The 15640-nt window shown below is 39.5% G+C and overlaps 1 pseudogene; it reads right to left on the bottom strand.

Moving 5' to 3' along the window:
* LOC141425491 (guanylate-binding protein 1-like) overlaps nt 1-8168 on the bottom strand; it is a 73314-nt pseudogene extending 65146 nt beyond the window's left edge.
* Between the last annotated feature and the right edge of the window lie 7472 nt (nt 8169-15640).

The raw sequence follows: 15640 nt of genomic DNA, 5'->3' as shown, positions 1-15640 counted from the left end.
CAAACTGAGAAAGAACATATGAAAACAATTCCATTTACTATAGTCTCAAAAAAAATCAAATATCTAGGTGTAAACTTAACAAAGGATGTGAACGACCTCTACAAGGAAAACTATAAGCTTCTGAAGAAAGAGATTGAGGAAGACTATAGAAAATGGAGAGATCTCCCATGCTCATGGATTGGTAGAATCAACATAGTAAAAATGTCTATACTCCCAAAAGTAATCCACATGTTAACGCATATCCCAGCAAAATCCTAATGACATTCATTAAAGAGATTTAAAAATCTACTGTTAAATTTATATGGAAACACAAGTGGCCACGAATAGCCAAGGTAATACTCAGTAAAAAGAACAACGCTGGAGGTATCACGATATCCAACTTCAAACTATATTACAAAGCAATAGCAATAAATACAGCATGATACTGGCACAAAAACAGACATGAAGACCAGTGGAACAGAATAGAGGACCCAGATATGAAGCCACACAACTATAACCAACTTGTCTTTGACAAAGGAGCTAAAAATATACAATGGAGAAAATACAGCCTCTTCACAAAAACCACTGGGAAAACTGGTTAGCAGTCTGCAAAAAACTGAAACTAGATCCATGTTTATCAACCTATACCAATATTAACTCAAAATTGTTCAGGGATCTTAATATCAGACCCCAAACTCTAAAGTTGGTACAGGAAAGAGTAAGAAATACTCTGGAATTAATAGGTATAGGCAAGAACTTTCTCAATGGAACCTCAGCAGCTCAGCAACTAAGAGATAGCATAGATAAATGGGACTTCATGAAACTAAAAAGCTTCTGCTCAACAAAAGAAATGGCCTCTAAACTGAAGAGACCACCCACAGAGTGGGAGAAAATACTTGCCAGCTACACATCAGATAAAGGACTGATAACCAGAATATTTAGGGAACTTAAAAAACTAAATTCTCCCAAAATTAATGAACCAATAAAGAAATGGACAAGTGAGCTAAACAGAACTTTCTCAAAAGAAGAAATTCAAATGGTCAAAAAACACATGAAAAAATGCTCACCATCTCTAGCAATTAGGGAAATGGAAATTAAAACCACACTAAGATTCCACCTCACCCCTGTTAGAATAGCCTTCAATAGCAACACCACTAACAAAAGGTGTTGGTGAGGATGTGGGGAAAAAGGAACCCTCTTACACTGTTGGTGGGAATGTAAACTAGTACAACCACTCTGGAAAAAAATTTGGAGGCTACTTAAAAATCTAAACATTGATCTACCATATCATCCAACAATACCACTCTTGGGGATATACCCAAAAGAATGTGACACAGGTTACTCCAGAGGCACCTGCACACCCATGTTTATTGCAGCACTATTCACAATAGCCAACTTATGGAAACAGCCAAGATGCCCCAATACTGACGAATGGATTAAGAAAATGTGGGATTTATACACAATGGAATTTTATGCAGCCATGAAGAAGAACAAAATATTATCATTTGCCGGTAAGTGGATGGAATTGGAGAACATCGTTCTGAGTGAGGTTAGCCTGGCCCAAAAGACCAAAAATCATATGTTCTCCCTCATATTCAGACATTAGATCAAGGGCAAACACAGCAAGGGGATTGAACTGGATCACATGATAAAGCTAGAACACACAAGGAAGGTATGAGGATAGGTAAGACACCCAAAAAACTAGATAGCATTTGTTGCCCTCAACGCAGAGAAACTAAAGCAGATACTTTAAAGCAACTGAGGCCAATAGGAGAAGGGGCCAGGAACTAGAGAAAAGGTTAGTTCGAGAAGAATTAACTTAGAAGATAACACACATGTGCAGGAAATCAATGCAAGTCAACTGCCTGTATAGCTACCCTTATCTCAACTATCAAAAACCCTTGGTCCTTCCTATTATTGTTCTTACTCTCTCTTCAACAAAATTAGAGATAAGGGCAGAATAGTTTCTGCCTGGCAGCGAGGGGTAAGGGGAGGTAAGGAAGGGAACTGGGCGGGGGTAAGGGAGGGGCAGGGGGAAGGTGGGTGAAATGACCCAAACATTGTATGCACATATGAATAAAATAAAAATTTTTTAAAAAGTGTGCAACTCAAAAATACAAAACAAAAAACAAAATAAAATATCACGCTTGTAATCCTATTCAGAAGGCAGAGATCAGGATTAAAGCCTTCCTGGGCAAATTAGTTTGCAAGACACTACCTCAAAAACTCCCATCACAAAAAAGGTTTGTGGAGTGTCTCAAGTAGTAGGCTCTGAGTCAAACCCAAGAACTACGATAAATAAATAAAAATAAAATGTCAGAAAGTCCTTTCTCATATTGCCATCTCATGTCAGAAATGGGACATAGTCTCTAAACTATAGTAATTGTATCTATATTCTGTTAAAAGCAGTCCATTTGGGTTACATTTTGATGATAACTGAGATCTGTAAGATCTGTAAGACAATTTTTAATTTCACAATTTATTTTTTAATTTAATTTAATTTTATGCTATCTTTTATTAGCATATATTAGTTGTACAGGGGATTTCATTGGAACATTTACATATGTGCTTACAATGTATTTTAATTAGATTCATCTTTTGCATCATTCTCCTTCATTCTTCCTACCCCCCTTCTTTAAAAAATTTCAATAGGGTACATTGTTCTATTTTCATACAAGTATACAAAGTAAGTGGATTATGTTCTAAGTATGTGCCTTCCTCCCATCCCCATTTTGCAGTAAAGGAAGCCAAGGATCTACTGCTGCTGCTTTCAATTTAGACTAATACAAACTGTGAGAAGACATTGTGACTCATACTAGAAAGACAAAATACCATAACTTTCCTAATTTGAAATATATTTAGTGGGTTTAGCTTATGCTTTTAGTCAGTACAGAATTCAACTCCAGAGCTCAGAGATCTGGATCAAATCCTTAGTATGAAACTGAAGATTTTAACAGATTCCTTTACTGAAACCTCATTTTCATGATTCTTATCATCAACCCATCAAACCCATGCACCTTAGCTAGTTTATCTCCTTGATCCTATTGTCACAGCTTTTGCCATGGAGCATTCCCTAATGGAAAGACTGGATAAACTTACCACTTTCTGCATCTGTTAACTTGCACTGATCACACTGTATATATCTTATCTCCATACCCATCTCTTGGATCTTTACTTTTTTGCTGTAATGTCTGCAATACTGAGCACAGAGCCCTGGATGTAAGCTGCTAGTATATATTTATGAAATTACATCATAAAAAAAATCAAGCAGTTATAGTTACTACGGAAGTTTGAGGAAATGGAGTTTAGTTTCATGATTCATGATTGGATTTGCCGCTTATAGGATTGTGTCACAGAAATTGAATTGAGGTGAAAAATTTGACAGCAAATGGATAATCAAGAGCAGAGAAGATCCTTTGCCTCACCTTTTCTATATCACCCAGGCCCTCGGTGTCCAGAAGGACCAGTGTGTGGTTTGGCTTGGTGGGGTGGGGCAGACACCACATCCAGATGCCCTTGGTTTGAGACCTCACAGTGGATCCGAGGGGAAATCCTGAAAGGGAAAAGCAGAATCAACAAACAGTCACAGCAGAGATTGCAATCAGGAGTTACATTGGGTAATATGGTAGAAATATTTAGCAAACGGCAAGGAAAGTGTGAGCTACCATTTCAGAAGGATAATTAATCCAGTGTGTATTAAAAACTTTCTCAAGAAGCATGTTGTGCCTCTTTATTCATGTTATTCTTCCAAATGCTCAATGTATGTCATGCTACGGAGCTAGTATAAACTCTGTTAACCTATGTACTTTTATCTGACCCTAAAGAGCTCAGTGCTTTATATCTTCTGTTAGAATTCAAACAGTGGGAAGCAACAGCAGCGGACCCACAAACTAGGCATGTGTCCCCCCGATTCCATGCTGCTGTACCACAGGGTCCCAAGGGCCTGGTTCTACCTCAAGGCATAGTTCCTTCCATGTATCTCTATCCAATAGTTTTGCTATTTGCCATGTCTTGGCATCCACTCTTTGTCTCTTCAGAGTATAATTGTGCTAATATCTACCTAGTCATCACAGAGTGTTTTCTCACTTCTTATTAGTGCCTTTTACCATTCCTGTGCAATTTTAAATGCTATGTTAAATGCTCTTCAATTACCTCATGACTGGATGCTATAGTTAGGATCTGGGATAGTCCCCAAAACCACTTTTGATAAAATATTGGTCCCCTGTGTAGTGCTAATGAGAGAGGGTAGAAATTTTAAGAGGTGGGCCTAGTAGGGAGTCTTCAGGTTAGTAATGGTATGCCCTTGAAGTAGCTTATAGGATCTGGGTCTTTTCCTCTTTTATTTTTTCCTCTCTGGCTAACCATGAAGAGCATGATTACTCTGCTGTGTGTTCCCTGGCTTGTGTGCTGTCTTACCACAGGCTGAAAAGCATTGGGGTCAATTGATCACGGAATGAAACTTCCAAAACTGAAAGCAAAATAACTGTTTTATCTTTGTGCCTGACTTATCATAATGATGAAAATTGACTTTCACATCTGTGAGAGCATCATATGTGTCCTCCCAGGACTTGTAAAGGTATATTGGCTTTTGATGGTTTTTTTACTCCCCTTCCCTCCCTTATTTTATTCCTTTTCTTACTCCATTTTAAGCAAACAATGAGCTCTATGTTCTTTGCTTTATCAGTGGGATATAACTGAAGGGAACCAGGAATGATACCTATTGGCTTTTCTTTTCAAAGGCTTAAATCCACTGTTCAGAGGATTTCAGGACCAGTTCCTAGAACTGTTGTGTGATCTATCTTACCTAACAGTCCAAGGTTTTGCCCACCTGTCTTATGGCAATACTTCCTTCTTTCAACTTTGAATAGAAATAGATGTCATAATGTTCCTAGAGGTTCACAGTACAGGATGATTAGGGCATCAATTTCCCACCCTGTGTGAGTTCCTTAAAGAGGGCACATTGTCTGCACTTTTCTGCCTTGTGGTTGGAGCTGATTGTTTGCTGTTTAATACAGAGACAGCTCATGCCCAGTGCTGCCAAATGTAGAAACTATGACATGTAGTGAGAAATCATCACTCTCAGTCATGTGAGGTATCAGCAAAGCAATGCAAGTCACCCACAACAGAGAGCAGCAGTGACCCGTTCCTGTTCATGGAGCTTAACTATGAGTGAATATCATTATTTCTTTTCTTTCTATGTCATGGGAGGTGGAGAGTCATAGTTCAGATGGTTAAAGTATTTTAGGATCAAAATTTAACGGATTTTGTTAACATTGCACTGGGAAATTATCTCATTGTTACCTCATGCTAGCTTGAGTAGAAATTAAAAGCAATACCATTGAAAGCTCCTGTATTATATTTGTCCCATAGGGTTTTCAAAAAATACCTCAGAAACAACCTATTAATTTATTTGATCCTGTTAGGAAATATATCTTTTCTACTGATATTCAAGAATTTCCCTAAAAGAATGATGAAGGCAAATTCTTGTGTATGAGGAATTGGAAGAATAGAAATGGTAAAGAAAGGGGGGTGGAGAGAGAGAGAGAGAGAGAGAGAGAGAGAGAGAGAGAGAGAGAGAGAGATCCCTTGGGATCTTCAGGGATTAATAAATTAACTTTCAATCCATAATGGTACTGGGTCTATCAGCCAGAGAGGAAGGAGAAAACTGTATATATGGGAAAACAGACTTTAAAGATAGAAGCACCAAATAGTATCATGGTAATATTGTCCTAACAGTCAATGCAAAGAAAAAGAGACAACTTAGTAGGAAGAAACAGATGCTTACCAAATAGGGAATACAATATCAAGGAGCTGTGACTTATTTCTAGTGAGATAGATATCATTCAACTATACAGTGTACAGATAAACAAGTGAAAAATTTGGGTTATGTTACCAAATTTTTGTTAATATGTGCAACCCTTAGGTACTGATGAAAAGTAGGTAAATTGCAAATAAAGTTTGAAAAGCTGATTAATATTACTTAGAAAAACTAAACACACACAGTGTTTCATTCAGAAATTCCATTTCCGGCTATGTGGTATAAGGGAAGTTTGTGCACTTGTGCACCAGGATATGAATAAGCAATATTCTTGGCAACGTTATTCATTAAAGGTTAAAACAGCAAATAACACCAATGCTCATCAGTCACAAAATGGGAAAATAATGTAATGAAATAACAATACAGCATAAAATAGTGCAAATGAATGACCAAAAATACATGTGACAATTAGAGGAAACTTTTAACTTATTTTTGAGCAAAAGAAGCAAGACACCAATAATACATACACTATAATTCCCTTTCTATATAATTCAAAAGAAGTTGTTTTCTGGAATTCACATTGGGGTATAGAGTGGAAGAAGTATGGAAGAATCAAGAAAGAAACATGCCCTGAAAGCCAAAATATTGGTGAGTTTTAGGGATGATGTGAGAGGGTGTGAAATGGGTTTTGCAGTGTTGGTAAGGTTTACTTCTTGATCTGGGTAGTGTCTACTTTGTATTTCTGAACCTTATAAAACATTTATACTTTACACTATATGCTACAGTGGTGAGAATTTATTAAATATTTTCTGTTAAGAAGCTAAATAAATAAATAACAAAATCTGGAAAATACTGCAATTTGGATACTGCATCTATGCACAGGCATCCTACTGTGTATCGTTCTGTTCGCCCACTTTTTAAAAAGACACATTAAACTCTACTTGTGTGCTTCTTGGGATGAGTGTGTAACTTCGGAGAATGATGCAGAAGAAAGGAAGGGAGTACTTGCTAGCGTTCTGCTCCTGAGCAGGTGAGAGTAGATGGGATCAGGAAGAATAGTAGGGTGGATCCCTGCATAGGTTGGCAAGCTCTTTGTTAATAGGAAAAGAGGGAGATTTTGTGGCTAGATTTGAGATTATAAGTGTGAGGTAAAGGAGAACTGTTCTTCAGTGGGAGGGATGAGGCTCTTCCTAAGATGTCCTTAGAGAAGTTGTCATCAGCTTGTCCTATCACTTGAATCTGCCCCAGGGTCACACTCACCACTGTTCTGTCCAGAAAGACAATTCATGAGGTAGGACTTTCCCATACGACACAGCCCTACAATTGCTATCACCACCAAAGGTTGAGATATCTTTTCAAGAATCCTTAAGGCTTATGAATTCACCATCAGTTGCTCCTTCTTCTAGTTCACTAGACAAATATGGGCCCTCATGGTAGATATAGATGGCGTGATTTCTGAAACACGGAAAAGCCTCTCACTGAAATGTTATGAAGTGGAAGTCACCTCTCCTGGTTATTCAAGGGATGTGCATATCAGCTTTGTGCTTGTGAAACATGTATGCCAACTTCTTATGTTTTGTATGCATCCAAAAGAAAAAAAAACAGTCTAGTATGTCACAGCCTGGCTCAGATGCCTTATGAACAGTGTCTTCTAAATGATGAGCTTCTAAAGGAAGAAATGAGAGAAGCAAGTTATTAATGACAGAGCCATGAGAACAGTGAGATTTTGGGGAAAGTGAAGGCAGAATGCAACATCATAAAGATGGAAAATAGTTAGGAAAGTTTCCAGGCATGCTAAAGGAATTTGGTGTCTCATTAATTCATTGACTATTTATCCTCTGCCATTGGTGGACACTATTCTAGGTTTTCAATATGAAAGAGTAAACAAAATGGATCAAATTCAAGTAGGTGAAACAAACAAGCAAATATGTAAAGTATATATGTGTGTGTGTGTGTTAATTCTTAGAAGAAAATAAGCAGATAATGGAGTAGGAATGCTGATTTTTGAGTTTACATTTATAGTATATTAGGAAGGGCTCCATAAAAATGGGAGAAGATGAACAATGTTTTTGACTTTGATGAGAGCAGATGTCAGAAAGCACTGGGGACAGGAGGAGAGAGGCTGAAAGATGCTACCCCACAGGACATTCTCACAAGGGTTTGGCTCTTCACTTCCAGAAAGGGCTTCCTCCCCATGTTCCCATGGACCATGGTTGGACATTCATCAGCCTTCGTGCAGGACTCTGCTGAAGCTCCTGGTGGAAGCCCAAAGAAGAGCAGCAGGAGCACATTCTCGGGAAGTGGGATATGTGCTTCCACCTGGCAGCCACCTCTACAACATAGACACTGATCCTGTCTATGGTGAAGCGTTGGGAGGGCCAGACGCCATCCCACCACCAACTGAAGTCTATGGCTTTTGACCACTGGCCATTGTGAGTCTGCAACTCCAGAGTGGAGTGAGCACTGGGCAACTCGTTGATGTTGGCAGCTGAAGAAAAGTGACTTGGATGACAGAGTTTAGGAGCTGACTTGTCTGTCACGGTTTCTGTAGGCAGGTGAAAATTCTCGGATACCTTTGCTCACTCCTTGAGCTTCTTCTTGATGCTTATTCCTCGGAAAACACACGAACGGTTCTTCTGAGAAGGTGGAAATCAAACAGGTATTGCATTCATCCAATTAGGAGTTGAGATGGAGAGAACTAAAGTGGAAACTGCACTCCTTCCTTACTGAAGTGACAGTTGAGGTTTCTGCACTATTTCCTCATGGGAAAGAAAAAGAAGTTTGTGAAATGAGTTGGTGGGGAGAGAAAAGTCCTGATCTTCCCTAGCGCATTCTGAAATTCCTCTGCCACTTCTCTTCAGAGAGTGAGCCAACAGTTTCCCTATCCACTTGGCCACCTCCTTCTGGTTCCTTTGGTCAAAGCTCGAATTCTCACAGTAGTAAGCAAAGTAGAGAAATCTGTAATTTCTAGTTCAGCCAGTTTGTGAAGCACAACAGGCAAATCTGGCATCAGAGCTAGCTGTTAGCCCTATATAGCTCCTTTCCTGCCCTGGCTAACAGGACCCTGGCATGTCACCCAGCTGTCTCTCTGAAGTGAACTTCTCCTCAGTCCTGGGGAAGTGCCTACACTGCTCTTCGACTTTCCTGATCATTTGTGAAACACACTTGAGCTCCCCTAATCTGAAAATTCAAAATCCAGAAATGCATCAGAATACAAAGCATATTGACTACTGACATAAAGCTACAAGTAGAAAAGTTACAAAAAATGTAACATTTTTGCACAAAGTTATTAAAAATATTGTATAGAATAACCTTCGGGCTTTGTGTATAAGGCATACATGAAACTCAAATCAATTTCATGTTTGAACTTGCTTTCCATACCTCACTATATGTATATACATATTCCCAAAACTGAAAAAGTCTGAAATTTGAAATACTTCTGGTTCCAGGTGTTTTAAGCCAAGGATCCTCAACCTGTACACAGAGGAACATAATGAGATTTAATCTTTTTGGAAAGAAATTATCCACCACAAAGATCAATGGATACTCAGCTCATTTCAGTTATAAAAGAAGAGTGGCCTTTTTCTTTTGGTGTTTCAGTTCCTCAGAGTAGAAGGTTTTTTTTTGTTTTGTTTTGTTTTGTTTTGTTTTTTAGTACTTGGAAGGAGAGGGGCTTGGATGACAGAGTTTAAGAGCTGACTCACCTGTAATGGACTCTGTAAGCAGGGGAAAGTTCTCAGATGCCTTTGATCACTCTTTGAGCTTCCTTCATGTGATGAGATTTTTTGAGATAGGGTCTCACAAAGTGTTTCCCCAGGCTGACTTTGAACCGTGAGCCTCCTGATCTCTACCTCCTGAGTAGCTAGGATTATAGGCATGAGCCACTGGTGCCTGACTCAGACTGGAAGCTTAATTGTGATATTACTTCAGTTTGAACTTTACACTTTGTCTTTCTTAGTATCTTCTATTTCTACCAAAGTAGATCTAGACATGGTTCAAGAATGCTTTCTCTTCCTAGTAGAGAGGAGGGCTTCTTGATGATCCTGTCAGTTTCAATACTAAGACATTAAATCCTTCAGGTACGTGAAACAGTTCTGCAAGCAGGTGAGCCGCTGTCTGTTCTTCCCTCATGAAGAATGACATTTCAGCCTATGACAGTGAAGTGACAACTGTCTCCCCCATGCTTCTCCAGGTTTGATTCAGATGATATGGCTGCCTACATGGGTGCCTCCTTCCTCTCTCACAGCAACATGGGCCTCCTTCCAGAAACTGCACAAAGTTTGAAGGGGATGATAGAGGAAGACTCTTTTTGGGACCTGGGTATTGGAGTATCTGCACTCCCCTGCTAGAGTTTCTAAATAAGTTTTCAAGAATGGGACTTCATTTCCTAAAATGCCAGGGACCAGCTCTCAGGTCAATTTTCAGTGAACCTTATCCAGATCAATGATATGATACATGCAATATTAAATATAATCAGAATCATCACATTCCTGGTGTGTATACTCCAAACTAGACATGTTCTCCATGATTTCATTTTCCTCTCAACTCAGTCATAGCTAGCAGGCATCCTGGTGGTAGAGCCAGCATACTCAGTCCTCCATCTCCTAGCCATAGTTTGCTGGGTCTTTAGTGTCCATGGTAAATAATACTAAATAAATTAGAGTGATTACCTTGACCTTAAAGATATTATTATGCATGTGATATAAATAAGGCCTCACCAGGACTATCAGACAATAGGGTACCTGAGAAGTCACACAGGTAATAGTTTATTAACTGCATGCACATATCATTAATGTTCTGTATCTGATTAGGTCAAAATCCTCATGTGGCATATTTGATCAATCATTTGTGATTTTCTCCTTGATCTTGTGGGATGATTATATCTCCCCAGTGGATTACAGGAGATTGGTCTTATGATTTGCTATGTAGATGAATTGTGAGTGGAATGCTCAGAGGTTTTAAAGACACTTCTATGCCTCAGTATCATCCTCTGTAAGATGTGAATACTAATAATAGCCACCTCATTAAATATAGGAAAATAAAATATTATATAATATTCCTCATATATTTCAAACTACTCCTCATACATAGTAAGTATTTTAAAATTCGTTTTTAAAGAAAATTAAGTATCTCACAAGGTGAAAAGAATAGAATTCTAAGTGCAGGTAAGTATTGACTTTGGTTAGTGCTAGGATTGGTTACATGGCTTCCAACCAGAAACCAATTTGGATATGAAGGAGACAAAGACCTATGGGAGCAAGGAAAGGCAGGCAGAAGAGAAGGAATGGGAAGATACTGACAGGGAGGGACTGGTTGAGGATCAATCAGACCTGGGAATCCAGAGCCACCTGGACTGCTCTGCACAGATTCAGGAGATAGCCTGTCAGGTGCCAAACCCCAGGGTCCTTATCATTTACTGCCTGTAAGACCTGGAAAGGGAACTTTCCTCTGTAAGCCTTGCTTCTCTTATCAATATTATAGATCAAGCAGTTTGTGCCTGCTTCATTACAGTGCATGCTAATAACAAATAAGCTCTCAATAAATAATCATTCAGTTTCCAAGGGACGCTAACATTTCTGTAATGAGCAAGTGAGGCAGTGAAGCAGGGGTAATATGAATCAATATGTCCTGTAATTGGTAATTACCAAGGGAAGTAGAAAATACTTCTGTCAGGAAAAAGAAAAATTGGTTTCTTCATTGACTTCCTATGCACAATTTTTGTTCTTTTTCTATAGCTGTTGGGGAACAGAATTGGGGAACAAAGCATGGGTTTTAACTACTGTGTTAGATTATAGGAGAAATTAAAGATTTCTTCCCCTTAAGTTTAAGGATACATTGGGAAAAGGTCGATGAACTTATGAATCTTTTTTCCCCCTTTTCTTTTTACTTTTCCTCTTCTCCCCAGCACTCTGATTGCAATGCAGGACCCAGGTATCCAAGCCAAGAAGCTTCTGAATTAAAAAAGAATTAAAATTTAATTAAAATTGAAATTGAAAATTAAGAAAGAATGAGACAGTTGTATTAGGTCATGTACATGATCAGAGGTTTCCAACTGTCCACAGGTCAATTGGAGGGACAGTTAAAACTGTCCTAACCATGATTTTCTCTAAGTGCCACAAGTTATTCTGATGTGGTTTTTGGATGGCTCATACATTTGAAACAGTGTAGCATACACCCGTAGGCTTATACCTTCATGTTGTTTCTAGTATTTCCTTAGCTAGACTGAGAATGAAGTAGTTCATGTAATTCACCTGTGCAGAATCCATGGGATAGTGCACATGGATGCCACAAAGACAAGTGACTCAGGTATTTAGGATTCAAAATGACTGTGGTGAAGACCATCTGCTCTCTCTTTCCCAAATCCAGGCAGGGGACACTCAGGAAACATGTGAGGATTGGAGTCAAGAGAGGCAGCAGGACGCTGCAGCAGTGCCTCTGCTCTGCCAGATGCTGGAGTTTGGTCCTTCATTGTCAGGAGGGACTTCAGCCCAGTCTGGGCAGGGAAGGAGGGACTCAGTTCCTGTGTGCCAAGCTGGACTCTTTGCTCCAGTCCTATGGATACACTAGAAGGAGCAATGTATCTTGGGACTATGGGGCAGGCACTTTAGCCTCACAGCAGCCTCTGGAGCAAAGGGAGACTGGGCTGCCTGTAGCACAGAGTCTTATGGGACCTCCCTCTGTCCTCCCACTGCCTTCTCCAATCTGACTCCTTGCCCCAAGTCACTAGGGACCTAGTCATTGCTGTTCATTAAGAGAAATGTTCATGGAAGACCTGGTTTCCTAGAGAACTCACCTGGCTTTGTAGGCGGGAGACTTATTCTCAGCCTTCTTAGCTTGGAGTTTCCTCTGAGCCTGGATGGTCAGAGCAGCACTGTTTTGAGAAACTGAATATGAAACTGGATATCCCAGTAGTGCAAGTATGTTCTGGGCAAGAGGAAAAACAAATTTTAAAGTACACTCATTTCTTACTGAATTAACCATTGAGGCTTTGGCACTGTGTGTCAGGAAAAGGGACTTCATGGAATGAAGAAGGAGGGAAGTTTGCTGTCTTCCACAGTGACTTCACAACCTGAAAATAGAACAAAATGAAACAAAGAAAACAAACCAAACATAAAGAAACAAAGCATCTAGTAGATTCTCCAAAGACTGACATTTATTTGGGAATTGCAGAACATCACAATGTGAATAAGCCTACCCTAGTGAACTACAGAATTCAAAGAAGTTGAGGCAATGGAAAGTTTTTTTAACGTAAACATCTTTTAACCCATACGTAATAACATATATATCATACATATTAATTAGGTAACTTGATGTTTGCAAATATGTATAAATTGTATGCATTGTGTCATATATATATATATAATATATATATATATATATGTAAATCAGGTTAAATGTATCAATCTACTCAAACATTTAACATTACCTTAGGGTGAAAACGTTAAAATCCTTTCTTTTAGCTTTTGGAAAGGTAAAATTCTTTATTTATCTATAATTATTCCACTGTGCAGTAGTACACAGACCTTCTTCTCTTATCTAACTGTAACTTGGTACTCATCAATCAATGTTTAGTTATCCTTTCCCCACAATGGATGAACTCACAGATCAAGCCACTGTTCCTCTGTCCACTTAGCTAACCTTCAATCAGGTCAGATTAGCTACCATAGGCTACCACCTGCTCTCCTGGCATTCTCACTCCCCCAGAAAACAAGCCCACTGAGTTTTACACATGCATAATGGGCAAGCCTCCCCCATCCCTGCACTTCTGTACACATTCAGGAGGTACTTCAGCAAGATGCAGGTGCGGAGCCCTCTGAGTGCAGCTTGGGGTGGAGAAGACAAATAAAAGTGAGCCATTTTCACACCACCCTCACGTGACTTCCCCTTTACACATCTGCACCACATGTCAGAGATGGTTCGTTTTAACTTGAAGTTTTCAATTTGCGACTTGATACCAGATTTCACTGTTAAAAAGTACCTACTCCAAACCCTCCTCAGTCACATATAAAATAAAAATAAGTTGCTGTAGAAAGACAATTCTTTCCTTTGCTTTATTGACCAAGATCAAAAAAATTAAACTGACTTTGGGGTCTGAGGTAGGCAGAGAGGAGAAACCAGGATCCACATAACAAGCATCCAGTGACTATCTGTGTTGTCTACAGTGAAACCTGGGACAGAACCAGTGATTTTCCTTCGGTGCCTCTTGGATTTAGACAAGGACATCAGCAGGGTGACCTTCTCCTTCCCTTCACTGTGCTTCAGAACCCAGGAGAAAATAATCCCTTCCCCATGGGACAGGAGAGAGCAGTGCTCAACAGCTGGACCCCACACTATGAATCCTGCAACAGAAGTGACTGGATGTCTGCCAACTGCACCACCCTTTTCTCCCCCTTTCCAGGTGCTTTCTAGAGTGAGAGGGAAACAGAAACTGCAGCGGTGGCCTGACATGAATCTGCTCTGATTAGGAAGTTGGTGGTGAATAAATACCTAAGACTTAATTTTTGGGGCCTTTTAATAACTTTCCTTTTTTTTTTCCTTTGGCAATACTGGGGCTTGAACTCAGGGCCTTCACCTTGAGCCACCCCACAAGCCCCATTTTTGTGAAGGGTTTTTCGAGATAGGGTCTTGTGAATCACTCGCTTTGAAACGCTATTCTCCTGATCTCTGCCTCCTGAGTAGCTAGGATTACAGGCGTGAGCAGTGCCTGGCATCCATCTTTTCTTTTCTTCTTCCTTTCTCTCTCTCTCTCTTTCTTTCTTTCTTTCTTTCCTTCTTTCCTTCCTTCCTTCCTACCTTCCTTCCTTCCCTCCTTCCCTTTCTTTCTGTCTCCAATTTCTTCACGTACTCATCTATTGTCAACTTCCTTTTATGTCCTTTCAGTCAAAGCCCTTGTATTTACAATTGTAAGAAATATAGAGAATGCTGTTATTTCCAGAGCAGGGAATGTGTGAGGAAAAACAAGTAAACCTGGCAGCACAGGAAACTGGCCCCTGGCAATAGAGGTTCTCCTTTACATCACACATAATTATGTGTGTCCCCATATGGTAGGACAGAGTCATATCCTGGAGTGATCTCTAATCTTCTCAGGGAAGAGACAGTAGGAGTTGAAGATGGAGTACTTAGACACACTTGCTATATGGTGGTCACATGTAATCTGAGAACACACACAGAAGATAAAATAGGTAGGACTTGGAGAGTGAATATTATTGTAAGCAGAGTTCATATGATAATCAAGTGTTAACTGCAAATGTGGTTTGTCATTAATTAAAAAAAATTTAACTTCCCCTTATTCACCCTTAAACAGAATTCTTTGCTTTAGGTCACATACTGACGGTGATCATACACAGTGCCTGTGGGTACAGCCCTAGAGTCTTGGCTGATCTTCACCCCCCCAGTAAAAGACACATTAGGGTAAATGGGAAGAAAACATCCTCACTGTTGCTTCAAAGTTCCTATTTGTATAATCCAGCAAGAGATAGTTTGGCCTCTTTCTGAGCTCTGTGATATCTGATTGATCAGCTATAGTAAAAAGATATATATGTTGATTGCTGTTAGTCTTCATAGCTAAAAGTCTCCATATGTGTCACCAAACCTTGTCCGGGGTCATTCACTGCGGACTAAGAAGTAGTTAAATTTTGACTTTAGAAAAAGGTCAGTCAGGCTCTGCTGGTTGAGTCTATTCATTTACATTTTCTTCTTAATATTCTGACTCCATGGCCTTCAGAACCACTATTTGTGTTGATAAAAAATGAAAGTCTTATGCGGTATCATTATGTACTTGATTATTAAATCAGGAAGTGTATGAAGCTGTGTATTGTCTGATTCCAGGCTGGATTCATGAGTTCTGTGAACTGTCCAGGGCACAAATTACCTGTAATTCAGATTTTTAAAGGGGTTGCCCCC

The sequence above is a fragment of the Castor canadensis genome, chromosome 8 (genome assembly GCF_047511655.1).
Source record: "Castor canadensis chromosome 8, mCasCan1.hap1v2, whole genome shotgun sequence".
Lineage (NCBI taxonomy): Eukaryota > Metazoa > Chordata > Mammalia > Rodentia > Castoridae > Castor > Castor canadensis.
This window is presented reverse-complemented; position numbering and strand designations above follow the sequence as displayed.